At 40.8% G+C, this 15,096-nt stretch overlaps 1 long non-coding RNA gene across 1 annotated transcript; it reads right to left on the reverse strand.

The window, feature by feature from the left end:
• Positions 1–10,679: 10,679 nt before the first annotated feature.
• Positions 10,680–12,514, reverse strand: LOC137040680 (uncharacterized). The gene is made up of 3 exons (XR_010897967.1): positions 11,977–12,514; positions 11,067–11,167; positions 10,680–10,754 (listed from the first exon to the last, which is right to left on the reverse strand). It is a non-coding gene; the product is annotated as an uncharacterized lncRNA (long non-coding RNA).
• Between the last annotated feature and the right edge of the window lie 2,582 nt (positions 12,515–15,096).

Consider the following 15,096-nt stretch of genomic DNA (forward strand, 5'->3'; position numbering starts at 1 on the left):
CCCGTCCCCCCATCCCGAAGCGAGTCGGGCTTCTACAGCCGATACTTTCTCTTTCCGAAAAAGGACGGAGGGCTCAGGCCAATCCTAGATCTAAGGCATTTGAACAAAGCTCTAATGTCTCGGTCTTTCAAAATGCTGACGGTGAAACAGATCCTCGCGCACATTCGCCCCGGGGACTGGTTTTTCACGATAGATCTGAAAGATGCATACTTTCACGTTCAGGTAGCCCCCCACCACAGGCCATTCTTGAGATTCGCCTTCGAGGGGCAGGCTTATCAGTACACGGTCCTGCCATTCGGGTTATCCCTGGCGCCCCGCACGTTTACGAAATGCATGGACGCGGCATTAGCCCCGCTCAGGCTGAAAGGGATGCGGGTGCTCAACTACCTCGACGACTGGCTAGTGATAGCCCTGTCTCGAGCACAACTACTAACACACAGATCCTGGCTCCTCAACCATTTAGACTGTTTGGGTCTCAGGATCAATATCGCCAAGAGCTCGCTGTCCCCCACTCAAAAGATATCTTTTCTGGGCATAATTCTAGACTCGAGACTCATGAACGCGCGGCTAACGACACAGCGCGCGCTATCCGTCCAGAACATGGCGGCTTCATTCAAAGCCGGGACTCGTGTTCCCCTGAAACATTTTAAGAGGATGCTCGGCCTTATGGCCTCGGCTTCGTCAGTGCTCAGGCTGGGACTGTTACACATGCGTCCCCTCCAGCGTTGGCTACACCCCCGTGTCCCTCCTTATGCATGGAAATGGGGCCGTCTTCCCGTCAAAGTGAACCACAGCGTTATCAAAGCTTTGGCTCCTTGGACGGGGACAGAGTGGTATCGGAGGGGCGTGCTTATGGGCACGGTTACAAGGTTGAAAGTGGTCTCGACAGATGCCTCCACTCGAGGGTGGGGAGCCCTACACGAGGGCAAGCCGATCTCTGGCCTGTGGACAGAAACAGAGAAACGGCTGCACATAAACTGTCTAGAGATGAAAGCGGTCTCCTTATCGCTGAGAGCTTTCCTTCCACATATAAAGAACCACCACGTCTTGGTTCGTACAGACAACATGTCGGTGGTAGCGTATATAAATCGCCAGGGCGGCCTGAGATCACATTCTCTTCACCGCATGGCGAAGCATCTCCTTTTATGGGCAGAGCACAACCTGAGCTCCCTGAGGGCGGCTCACGTGCCAGGTATTCTGAATCTGGGTACGGATATGTTATCCAGGAGACCCATTCCCCCAGGGGAATGGTCTCTTCACCCGCAAACGGTTCTCTTAATTTGGAACACCTTCGGCAGAGCGAAGGTGGATCTCTTCGCCTCAGAAGACAACACTCACTGCCCAATATTTTTCTCCAAACGCAGGGATGCCCTGGCCCATGTCTGGCCCAGTCTCCCGCTATATGCTTCCCCCCGATCGCGATGCTGTCGCAAACCACATATGGCCCATCAACTGGTATCGGGAAACCTCTCTGACAGAGTTGTGAACACTATTGCGGAAGCTAGAGCCCCCACGACTAGGCGGCTCTATACTCTGAAGTGGTCGGTGTTTTCTAACTGGTGTGCCGTCCGAAATATCGACGCATGCTCATGCGAAACAGCAGAAGTGCTCGCTTTTCTCCAAAAGCTACTGGATGCGGGTCGTTCCCCCTCCACGCTCAAAGTTTATGTCGCCGCCATAGCAGCTAACCACGCTCGGATCGCGGGACATTCACTAGGGAAAAGTGAGCTCATTGTACGTTTTCTTAAAGGGGCTAGGAGATTGAACCCCCCTCGCCCCCCGTCGGTCCCTATTTGGGACCTCGCGGTGGTTTTAAACGCTATGAAAGGTCCCCCCTTATCTGAGACTGTATCTGGAGCGCTCCTCCCCCTTCAGGCAGTCGGACCAGCTGTTTGTCTGCTTCGGCGGCCGCACTAAAGGATGTGCTGTCACGAAGCAAAGACTCTCACACTGGATAGTGGACGCGATCTCGCTGGCATATGAGTCTAAAAACCTGACTTGCCCTATAGGCGTTAAAGCCCACTCCACTAGAGGCATGGCCTCATCTTGTGCTTGGTCGTGTGGCATTTCTTTGGAAGATAATCTCCATGCGGCGGCAGGCTGGGCCTCTCCGTCCACTTTTATCACATTCTACAAATTGGAGGTCCCAGCTCTACAAGCGGGGCTTCTCTCCATCTAGGCTCTATCTTGACCCTGACAAACAGATTGCCTTACGTTTTGGCCTGTACACATTAGCCCTTAAGCACTTATTCATTTATCCGACTATGTCCGATCAGCTGTTCAAACGAACCGACTCTTCAGGTTCTTCATTCCCCTTATAAGCCGCCTCTGTCGGTCTATCGGGGGTTTATTAACATGTGTTTGGGTATACTGGGTCAGTCAGCACACACACGGCGCTTTACATTGTGTTCCCCATACGTAATACGAGGAACCTCTCTCGAAAGGGAACGTACTCGGTTACTTTCGTAACCTCGGTTCCCTGAGAGAGAGGAACGAGTATTACGTTCCGTGCCGTGTTTATGCTTCTCAGGTATCGCTTCAGTCGATCTTAAAACCTGACACCTATGGCGAATCAGAGTCTTATATAGCCTCCTGGATGCAAATATAAGCACCTTTTACGGCGGGCTTTCTGGAACGCCCCCCATTGGTTCGTTCCTCTCAGCCGCCTCACCATAGGTTCCTGCAGTTGCCGCTGTACGGCCATAGCCCAGCGCGAGGCTACGCTTTACATGGATACCTTTATTAATAAAGTTTTGCTTCATATTCTTGAGAAAAGGAGTTTTCCCATACGTAATACTCGTTCCTCTCTCTCAGGGAACCGAGGTTACGAAAGTAACCGAGTACGTTTTTTTAGGTTAAGTTTTAAGTTTAAGTAAGGGTTTTCAAGTCTTTAAAGTAAAATAAAGAAAGAGTATCGCAATAAAAACATTTTCTCCTTAACTTTTTCTGTTCCTGTCGCCTAAGAAAAGAATAGCAAAAAAAAAAACCGAACCGAAAAACTGTGATTAAAAACCGAGGTGTGTATTTAACCGTGGACTAACTGTATTGTTGCATCCCTAATATATATATATATATAATAGTTTTAAAGGGGGGGTGAAACACTCAGTTTCAGTCAGTGTCATGTCAATCTTGAGTACCTATAGAGTAGCATTGCATCCTGCATATCTCCGAAAAGTCTTTATTTTTTTAATAATTATATAAGAAAGATGCGCTGTTCCGAGTCTTTCCGAAAAAAGCCGAGCGGGTGGGGGCGTATCGTGTGAGCGGAGCTAAATAATGACGTGTGCGCGCTGCTGCTATTGTGTTGAGTCGAGTGCGTTGTAAAGCTGTGTCATCCCTAACAGCGGGAAAAACTTTATTCAAAATAAAAATATGGCTTTTAATCAGATACAGCCATACATCTATGATCCGGAATCAGACCCAGAGGCTGCAGTTGAACAGGAGCAGCAGCAAAAACGACTAGAGCAGGACGTCTCTATGTGGTACAAGTTATACACTAACTATATAATATGCTTAGCGGCTTGTGTTATTTACATATTTATACTTGAATTATATCGTCGTATTTTTGTCTTTGAAGGTGTACATGTGGGAAGTGCAGTTGTGCACGTGTGTTTGTGTGTGTGTTTACGCGTGGTTTGTGTAGACGTTAGTAAGCGGACTGGTTTTGCACGGCAGGTTAAGTTAGTGTTTACATAGAAAGACACGGAATAGTAGCGCATTTGAATGAAGAAGCGCGCTTATTTAGTTCAACATATTTCCCCCCTCTTTGTGTATTGTTGTTTGGAGTGCTTTTACAATACACAAACATAAAGTTACACATATAGTGGCCAGCTAAACAAATGTACACGCACTACACATCGCATGCTCCATTGATCAATTAACTATACGTGATCATGTTTGGGCTACTTGATGAGCATAGGCAAAAACACAGACATTTGAAGCAGTCTAACTCACCGCCTGCGGTTCTAACGTTGGGACCTTTATCGTTGGGACTGCTCCATCCTTCAGCATTAGGCGATCGGGAAAATCCGGCGTCGAGCTGGGCCTTGTTTATGAAACAGTCGGCACCGAAATGCAGCGAACAGATATAAACATTCGCGCAACTCAGTTGCTGATCCGGAAAAGCAAATTCCATCCACTGTTGCCTTAACGCGGGGTTTTTTGACAATCTGTGCAGGACTGTCTTGGTCTGGCAACCAAAAACGCACTTTTTGGTGACATTGTTAATTTCTTGAAGTCACATCACCTGTGCAGCGCAGCCTACGAGCCCCGCTTTGATGGGCGTAGCCTGTTGCTTTCGCTCTCTCTCTCACGCTCTTCCGGTAGAATTGTCCGTACGGCCCATACAAGGAAATTCCGAAATTTTAACGTCAAGTGGACCCATGATCGAAAAAAAATTGCCGAACCTTATGAGTAACCGGAAGTAGTATTTTTGACAAAGAAATACTCCCATCAAACGTCCACCTTAACTTTTGAAACTTTGTCCATGTTTAGTATGGGATTCCAAGTCTTTAACAGTGTAAAAAGATCAGTATGCATGAAACAGCATTTCACCCCCCCTTAATTGTAATATTTTAATGTTTTAGTTATTTTTCTGTAGAATTTTTTTCTGTTAGAACTTCTCATTTTAATATGTTCATATTTACATAAGCAATTTAGCACATTCTCATGGTTCAGTATTGTTGTTTTATTTTATTTCTTGTAATAAAGTTCAGAACTGTTTTACTTAGTGTTATGTTTAGTCCAGTATCTATTTTAAAAACTATCGGCTGGTTAATCGGTTATCGGCAAGTGTGGTCCAACCTAGTTATCGGTATCGGTAAAATCCACTATCGGTCGACCTCTACAAACAGCCAATAAGCGTTACTCTAATCTGACTACTTTTTACCAGTAACGAGTAATCTAACGCGTTACTATTTCCAAACCAGTAATCAGATTAAAGTTACTTATCCAAGTCACTGTGAGTTACTATTTTAGTCATTTTCCTTAGTAAAAACCGACAGCTTGAGCCTAGTTCAGACTGCACGATTTTCAAACTCATCAGGTCACTGCTCTATTCACACTGCATGACTATCTGGGGTATCATTCAGTCACTGCTGTGTTCACACTGCACGATGGTTTGACGACAGAGGAGTTCACACTGCATGACTGAACAAGAGGAAGAATCGCCGACAACTCTCTCTCTCTCCGGTGTGCAAACTACGTTTCCCAAACACACGTGCGATGTGACAAGTAACCAACGCGAGATCACACGTGCGTCAGACTGGAGTTCTCGCGCGAGACTTGGAATTGTTATTAAAAATGACAAACTGCACAAAGTTTGCTTAAAACTGTATGTGCGCTGATTTGTGGAGAAAAAGAAAAAAGATTATGGCGGAAGAAATTGTTGGAGAGACAGAGGGAGCCAGGATTTTGTTCTGCAAAAACAGTTTGAGGTAAATAAATAATTTTGTAATGTGCTGCTGCTGTGGCTGGATGTGCAAATGTTTGGCCTTTGTTTCTGTTTGATAGAATTGTAAATATATCTATTAAAATACTGATATTCTGCTCTATAACTCCTCTCTGAACCTCCTGCTGCCCTGTATCTCACGCTTTCATTGGCTGTCGGTGTCATTTTCAGTCAGAACGCTGTTCACACAGCAGGAGTTTGAATCGCCGACAGGTCCAGATATTTAGCATGCCAAATATCTCACCGGCGTCGGCGACTCGTCGGCGATTCTCTCTGATCGCGTCTTTGATTATTCACACTGCGTGATATTCACTCGCGTGCACGAGCACCGATTTGCCTGTGATCTCGGGCATTTGTCGGCGATTTCACAAAACCTGTCGGCGACTCAAAATCGGGGCAAAAATCGGGCAGTGTGAACTAGGCTTTATCAAAATTCTCAGCCCGAGTCCGGCTGGAGCCTGTTTTTTTTTTTTTTGTTTTTTTTTTTTTTTTACATTGTTGCAGCCATTAAAATAGTTCAGTTTTGTTTTTAATGTCAAAGTAGTTATTTTTCGTTTCATTTCTTTATTAACCTAATTTAGAAAAATGTTCAGAGCAATTTTTTTGTTAATTAAATTAAACTTTATAGGCAAAACAATTCAAGAGTTGGTTTGAGAGACTAGGCTATTAAACATGCGGTTAACTCACTGGGTCGTCACATAAAAAAATAAAACTTTAATTTAACAAACAAAAAATTGCTCTTAACATTTTTCTAAATGAACTTAATAAAGAAACGAAACGAAATATAACTACTTTGACATTAAAAAACAAAGTAGGCTAGTTATTATACCACCATAAAGGCATTTTTGACGAGCTGAGGCAGGCTGATAGATTAGCCTACTGCTCGCAACGGCACTCAAAAAACGAAACGGGCTACACAATCTAAAGAAGAAAAAAAGTACATGCAGGTTGTCTTATAGCCTACCTTACACTTCAGCAAAATTAATATAAACCCGGTCTTCAATTCCCGCGGTATATGCTCATTTAACGGAGTTCGCATCAAAGCAAAAGATTCCAGCATTTTATTCAGCAGCCCATTTCAAATTCAAAGATCGCAATATGAGAGAGAGCGACCTAAGCACTGGTAAGATCATTAGTCTCATTATTTTATATTGACGATGATTGTGTTTTGTGTGACTTATTTTAGTTTCATTTACGGCCATATGCGTTGGCTCGCTTTACTCATTTGCAGCGATGTTGCAGTAGCACCGTCATATCTATCTGACTACAACATAACGCGCTCTCACACATTTATTTTGTAATTATTTGCCAGGAGTAAAATTTACACACGTGGTTTAAACAACCAGATACATTTACATCTGTCCGGTTTAGTTTGAAATGCTTTCATGCACCTTCTGAATTGGTTTGTTTGAGGGATCAGAATTAAATACGTCTCGAAAGACTCTCGGAAGGCATTTAGGCCTACTCCTGGTCATTTCGCAATCAGATAGATACCTGGTCAGAGGAAACGAATGAAGGAACCAGTTGTAAAAAGGCCATAACTCTAGCAGCTGTGCTGAAGAGACGGACTCTTTAACCCTGCGCGAGCCATATCTTGACAGTGGCTCAAGCTATCATGGTCTCATGTTGTTTCCACCAGCACATCTCATTGTTCATTTTAAATATTAAAATAAATATAAAACGAAGGAGAAGCCTAAAAAAGGGGCGTAAAAAAAGTCGGGCCGTCAGGCTCGGGCATAAATGCAATAAAGTGTGTTGCCAAAAACGGTTGTCATTTCTATGTTGAGGCGGCAGTGGTGTTGTCGGCAACTGCTGAATGTAACTAATAAAGTAACTTGTAATCTAACTTAGTTACTTTTAAAATCAAGTAATCTGTAAAGTAACTAAGTTACTTTTTAAAGGAGTAATCAGTAATTAGATTACTTTTTCGAAGTAACAGTGGCAACACTGATAGTGAGGACTAAAGACATCTTATCTGTTTATATTCATACTGATGAAGTTAGATGTTTTATCACATGTGATTCTGACATGATGTCACTACATTGATTGCACACCGCTCCTCTCAGGTCAATAATGCTCTTCCAGCTGATTGGTCGGTGAGGCGCGTTCATGTGTTTTGGGGGCGTGGCTTTGGAAAGAGCCCAGAAGGGAGAAGGTGGAGTGAGTGGAAATAATGAGCTGTCTTTAAAACAGTCCTGAGAGGTCTACAGACACTCAATTTTTATACTTTCTTTTTTAGAGTACTAACATTTTAATTATGTATGGATATATAAAGAACGTTTAAACAAATTTGGAAAAAAGTTTTTTTAACCAATTCTTACCTACCCTACCTTTAACCTTACTTAAAGGTGCCCTGTGTAAAAATTGAGGTAAAAATATCCAAAAAAATTACCTATACGCATCAAAAGAATGAGAAGAAATAAGGGCAACGATGTCATAAAAAAATGTCAAGTTATAGTGCTGCAGAGTTATCAACCTTAATTAGCAGTAGCATTACTAGCCCCGGCCCAACAGGTGTCGTAATACCAGTCTCGGCCATGGGAGGCGGTATGCGGCAACATAACCACCAGCCAACCTGGCGTACTTGAACTTGATGTCAATCGCGTGGAAAGTACAGCCCACTACTTCATTTCAGTTCAGGGAAGAGAGGGGACGGATGGCCGAAGCCTTTGGCCCCTTAAATGTATCCGATATGATAAAAATTGCTGTTTTTACCTGACCGGAAAAAGCGGAAGTGCGGGCGCCCGGCGACTGTGTCCCGTCACGTCATAATAAAAGTCCCAGTACTCGCGAGCCGTTTAGAATAGGCGCCCTCCAGTGGACGAAAAGTTGCATAGTGCACCTTTAATGTAAAAAATGTAATATTATTGTATTATATGTAAGGGATAATGTACACCCAGCCGTCGCGTCACAGCACAGGGAAGGCAAACAAGCAAAGTGGCGGAATCAGAAATTAAATATAAACAATATATCGATATATACGATATGTCCAAATCCATATCGAGTTGAAAAAATATCTCGATTATTTAAAATATCGAGATATCGCCCACCCCTAATCCCAGCAGTAGTTGTAGTTGTGTTTGAAGTCCATAAAAAATGCAGCTGTCCGTCAAATAACGTGCTCCACACGACTCCTATATTAATATATTAAAAAATATTTTAAAAATATTAAAAATGTTATAAAGGAAACCCGCCTTGAAGTCTTCCATTGTAACCCACGGCTGTTTAAGCCACAAGATGGCGCCAGCGTTAAGCACAGAAGTAGAACCGGTCAAGATAACTCGTAGTACCCGTATGAGCGGTGTGTGTTATCTGGAAATAACGTACCGCTGGAATGAGCGATTGACCAATCAGAATCAAGTATTTCACAGAGCTGTGTAATAATGAGCGTTATCATTTCATATAAATCTAAACAGTTGGCAACATGTAGTATTCAGTATTCTTTACTCTATTTAATTGATGTAAGTGTGAACTCGTGAACCGGAAAAAAACTATCTGTATTGATTTTTGCGGATAACGGATTGTTCCACCAATCAGCTAGCCTGGCTCTGCCCTCCTACGTACTTCCGCTCAATTTTCATTTTCCATCAGTACTACGTCTGGGACTGCTGTGTAGTCTTAGGTTTTCTCCGAACAAATTTTTACCGGTCCAATCAGCGAACAGAGGGAGTGGCTGAGAATGATGACGTTGATGTCAAGCGCTAGTTTGAGTTGTAGTTCAGTAATGGCGGTGGAGAAAGATTCAAACTAAACCATTCATTGCATTGTGGCACCGCTGCCGAATATCCAGAAGTTAAAGCCGGAGCAATAACAGTCTTTGCTGGGGTTTGTTGATGGCCCTCCAACAGGGTAAACTCGGGGAAAGTTTGATTTTCCAGATCGCTTCGTTAGTGATGAAGGAGTCGGCTGAAGCTATTCGGATGGTAACTGTCTCTCGTGGGGTCAGAAGGTATTGCCATCATTTAAGTTACAGGGACTGGTCAGTTATTTTATTGCCGTCCGTCTCTCACCACCCGCGGAAAAATCCCCGGCCGAGTTACCGACTGCTTTTGACAAACGCAAGGTCGTGTTGATGTAACAGCTGTCCGAATGAGTTTTTAACAATATATCACTTCAAAATTCACTGTTTGTAATCACCACAGAACACTATACGGTTGCTTTGCTGTTATTAGGATGTATTTCTAGACTTGTATTTCCTTAAAATGCTGGCAAGTATTTAGAAGAGCAATATATTTCATCACCGCTCAAACAAATTAAAATAAAAGCACTTAAACATTTGAATCGGTCCGTTATTTATAGCAGCATTTATTATCATACCAAGCATATGACATTTTATTTACAGCATACAATGATGTTACGGACCCGTGAGCGCCGCGTTCCCGATCACAAGGCTCTCCTGTCCACCGTGGCGTGAATAAATCACAATCCGAATGCACGAGTTTTAGGTTTTATCCTATAGTTTTATTACTGAAGTGGCATGCACATGTGCACTTTTATTTTGTCAGATTTCCATGAGTGAAACAGGCGAAGGGCGCATGACATACGTCACGACCAAACGTTAGCGATTGGTTATGGCAGATCCAGAGTGGCTCAGGGCAGATCCAATAGTTTTAAACCTCAACAGGGTGCCCGCCTTCGCGGAAATAAACCCTTGTCAATGGAGAGTGGCCAGACTCTATGTACAAATGAAATGTACGAGAGTCTGGTAAAGCCAGGCTACCAATCAGCTCACAGAGCCGTGTAATAAGTGTTATCATTTCATATAAATCTAAACAGTTAACCACATGTAGTATTCAATATTCATACCGCTTCCCTTTCGGCGTTTTAAATGCGCATCAGATGTGTCAGCTTGTCTTTACTCTATTTAATTGATGTAAGTGTGAACTCGTGAACCGGAAAAACTATCGGTATTGATTTTTGCAGATAATGGATTGTTCCACCAATCAGCTATCAGCGCCGATTAATCTGCAAAACCGACGAATCGGTCGAGCTCTAGTTGTTTGCTTGTCAATGGTAGCACGCTGATCTTCAAAACATCTGATACGGACGACACACGCATTTTAATGAAAGTATAGAGCGCTATATTGACATTTTTGTATATATTACCAACACCGGTGTACCGTTGATAAATACTGATACCCTTTAATCGCCCAGCCCTAGTCCACATGTGACCAAAAATAAGAAACACATGAAATACCTTTTGGCAGATGATGGTGTTTCCTCACTGAAGTCCGGCATGTTATCATCTTTTGACCAGTCACTCTTCACAGACACAGAGCTGGACACACCTGAGCCTGATCTTACACTAATGACACAAAGAACAGAGAAGAGGAAAACACTTTACAGGACATACTTTAGTCTCAATCTTATCAGCTCTTTATGTTTGTAAGTTATTAACTGTGACACTGTCTATAAAGCCCTCTTTACCATGTAGATTTTATTTGTGGAAGAAGGTATTAGTTGTGTTTTTAAGTCAAGTCATCATTATATATATTTTTAAATGGTTTAGTATTTGCAAACATAAAACAATGCTTGTTAAGGTTTTGTTCTTCACAAAGAAAAGACAAACCCCTGAAAGGTAATTAGTGTTAATAATGATTGTGTGAAAGAGTCTTACCTCTGTTCCTCTGAGAGACTCATCTTAGAGAGAGAGTGCTTTCCTCGCTCCTCTGCCATACTGCAGCTAAACGGCCACTGAACACAGATCAGCTCTGGTTTCTGAACACAATCATTCAGTTTGAGCTACAGATGACCATATGTCACTGAGATCAATAGCACGGCAGTTCAGGAAATAATCAAGAATGTGAAGTGAAAAAAGAGCATTATATAAAATCAAGTGAGTTATAAAACAATATACTGACATGTGGAATAATCAAATGATCTTATGGCAGATAATTTAATGTGTTTAACTGACATATGGCTCTATAGTTCAGATATAATATATGCTTTAAACTGTGGGAAAACATGAACCCGGTTTGTTATATTTCTGTATTGCAGTTTAATTTGATTTGCAGTCGTATTTACTCCTATTTTATTAACGGTCGATTCTTCTTGTTTGTCATTTGATCATTACTTCAAGTTCACAATACATTTCATTAGTGGGCATACTGCACAATAATTGCTATGTAACTAAAATATTACATTTAATAAAGCAGATGTAGGCAATGTTTGTTTTTGATAAATAAAAAAATAAAAAAATAAAGTGAGTGAGTGAGTGAATGAGTGAATGAGTGATAGAATAAGAATAGAATAAGTGAGCACTAAATGCTGGGTTTGATCCCGTCTATAGACTGGTACTTTAGAAGTCACAAAAACAACATCATCCTAAAATGGACGACGACATCCGCGGCCTTCAAATCATTTCAGTAACTTTAGGCCTAATTTCTGACAGTCTGTTTGGAGTAGACTATAAAACACTTCCAGAATAATAACAGGCCTTTTGTAACATTAAATCACGTTTACATTTACAATATGATACTTCTGTTTTATTCCCCCAAATAACTGTAATCAGAAAAGTAAAAACTTACAGCATTGCGCAGTAAGAAGAGAGTTTAGAAGTATTTGAAGCATGATTTCCCCCTTCCTGTTCGTGTGTTGCTTGTGTTGTTCAATCCCAGAGTAAAGTCCAGTCTCTGGTAAAGCTTTCCGTGTCGTTCATCTGCTGTATGTTTGACTCTGGTTGGTCTGGAAACTCCCCATTGACAGCTCAATCTGAGGGGCGGGATAAACGGTTGTCTTTCAAACTCCCTCTGCACGCGATAGGATAGCGCTACACCAACCAGATCAATGAAGGTGAAGCAACAGAGCTGGTTGATGATTAAACTTTCGCCTCCAAACACATCTTCCCTCTTTAAGAATGACTTCAGTGCCATTCTTTGTTCTTTTCTCAGAGAAAAGCTTAACTCCAAGTCTTCCTGAGTCCAATCAGTCAAAGCTGATTCGAAAGACCGCCGTTCACCAGTTTCTGTGTTTGCTAGAAGCATGCAAATGCACCTCAGCCGTCATTATGTTAAGCCCCACCCACCGACTCTATACACGATGTGATTGGCCCGACCAGAGTTTGGTTTTTACAGCTCAGACGTGTATTGAGAGTTGCTAGACGACACACGCAGCAGATTAGATTTGCTGCCACTAGGGTGCGACTAGATTTCTAGGCTAGTTTTCCCACATGATTTCATATCAATCCCTCATGTGTACTGGCAGGGGAGCTGAAGCTCATTAAATATGCAAATCGTACCCAATCCTAGCCATGGGCGTTTACTTCCAACTCTCCAGTACGGCACGCCCATCAAAACCCAGGTTTCAGGAGAGAGCCTCAAAACCAGTGTAGAAAATAGCCTATTACTGATTAGTTATGATGTTTCTGAATGTAGAAACCACACGAACATCATAAGTTGACCTCAGATAACAGTATAAAAAATTAAAAAGTCAGTTCATGACACATTTAAATGACAATGTATGTATGACAGAATATATTGACCAAATAACCACAATATTAACAACAACAATGTAAGAGTGCAGTTTATTAGTCAATCAGATGCACAAAGTTGCGTCCGTCACTATAGCAACGGTAGGCTCTCAGCCATTAGTCTGTACTGCACTCATTTTCTTTTAGCATTATCATTGGATTATAGAAAGAATTCTCACATCTGCATCTGTTATCGTAGACCAATCAGCGGTCAAAACCTACCGTTGTGGACAAACGAACCGTTTCACAATTTCAGGGGTGTGGCCATCTTTTCAGAAGGGAGGGGGACAGAAATGTTATAATACCATTTTTTTAACCAATATAATTTATCGCATCTCTTGCTTTCAATTTGGTAAGATATCAAATACACTGCTGATCAATAACCACTAATATCTATAATATTTTTCGGTAACACTTTATAATTACGTTCAGTTGTAAGTCATTTATAAGTGGTTAGTTAATGATGAACTAATCATTTACAAAACATTCATAAATGATTATCAAGTGATATGCTAACATTTTATAAATGTTTTGTAAATTCTGTTACAAGTCATTTACAAGTGATTAGTAAATAATTAACTAATGATTTATGAAATATGACGACGTGTTCATTAATGATTAATGAGTGATTTGTTAATTATTTTACTTATATTTAGTAGATTCAGTTTCAGTAATTTACAGTTTAATAGTTAATAATGAACTAATGATTTACAAAACATGACAATGCATTTCATAAATGTTACTAAATTGTTACTTTTTTGTTTTTTTGTAGATTCAGTTATACATTAAAGTTATTAGATAATGATAAACTAATCATTTACAAATCATGACTATACATTCATAAATGATTAAGTATAATATGCTAACAATTTGCAAATCTGTAAGTTATCTTTAAAAAAAATAGCATATCATAAAATAACCAAACAGATCCTTAGTAAATGGTTTAGTTACTAGTTAGTTATTAATCACTGAAATGTCACTGTACCATTATCTCAATAAACAATTGTTAATTGTGAACAAATGATGATCAAACCATTAGTAGATAATGAATATATAATTTATTGATGCATCATTACATTTTAAGCTGGTCTGTTAAAACCCCACAAAATGCATTTATGCTAAAGCAATTTTTTTTTTTAAAGAATGCTTTGATTGTAAAATGCCATTGGCTCTCGTGTGTCATGTGACCGATTGCGTCCTGCTAAGAGTCAGGACAGGAGTATTGTTTGTATGATAACAATAATGACAAACCCAAAATTAATATTAAACGGAGTTGAATTGGTTGATAAAAAAATGCAACAACAAACATATTTGCACTATTTTTCAAAAACAAAATAAAATAGTACCTAGAGGAAACATTTTTTGGAACTCCATTATTGATAATATTAATTGGAAGACAGCTTGGTTAATACCCTTTAAACATTGTATTAATAATAAAACTAAAGAAATACATTTTAAAATTTTGCATACCCTCTACCCTGTTAAATCTTTAATTTCAAGATATGTTGATATTGATGGTTTATGCTCTTTTTGTAAAAGTGAGAGAGAGCTGTTGATACACTTGTTTTTCGGTTGTAAAATTATGCAAAGTTTCTGGAGGAAATTGGCAGATTCTATCTTTAATTTAGTGAAGATTAACTATAATTTTACATCAAAGGTTATTATTGTATTAACAAAGATCTTGAATACATTGTTAATTTATTTATACTGCTGGCAAACTTTCATATTCATAAACAAAAATATTTAAATTCATCCCCAAACTTTAAGGTGTTTATAGTTGTAACACGGGGGTGATCCACTGAAGGCGAGGTTAAGAACCCAAGTGCAGCTTATTAACATAAATACAAACATAAACAAAAGACTAGGGATGGCTGACGCGAACCTGTCGTTTCGACGCTGTGTCGAGATCCCGAAGCGCGGATGCTTCGAAACGCTGCTCCGAGCTGTGATTCGACACACCCATGTCACGTGACTACAGCTAAACGAAGCGCTGAAGTGTTTCATCAGGTGCGCCTGTCGAAACTGCTTTGATTAAAAGGGGCGGGAACAAACCACACAGTCACACATCTCAATGAACCTCATTCCCCACAGTTTAAAAGGGAAGATAATCCATCTTCACATCGTGGGTTTAGTGAGAGGAGAGAGATTGTGATAAAGCCTAAGTGAGATTTATTGTGCA

The sequence above is a fragment of the Pseudorasbora parva genome, chromosome 14 (genome assembly GCF_024679245.1).
Source record: "Pseudorasbora parva isolate DD20220531a chromosome 14, ASM2467924v1, whole genome shotgun sequence".
Classification (NCBI taxonomy): Eukaryota; Metazoa; Chordata; class Actinopteri; order Cypriniformes; family Gobionidae; genus Pseudorasbora; species Pseudorasbora parva.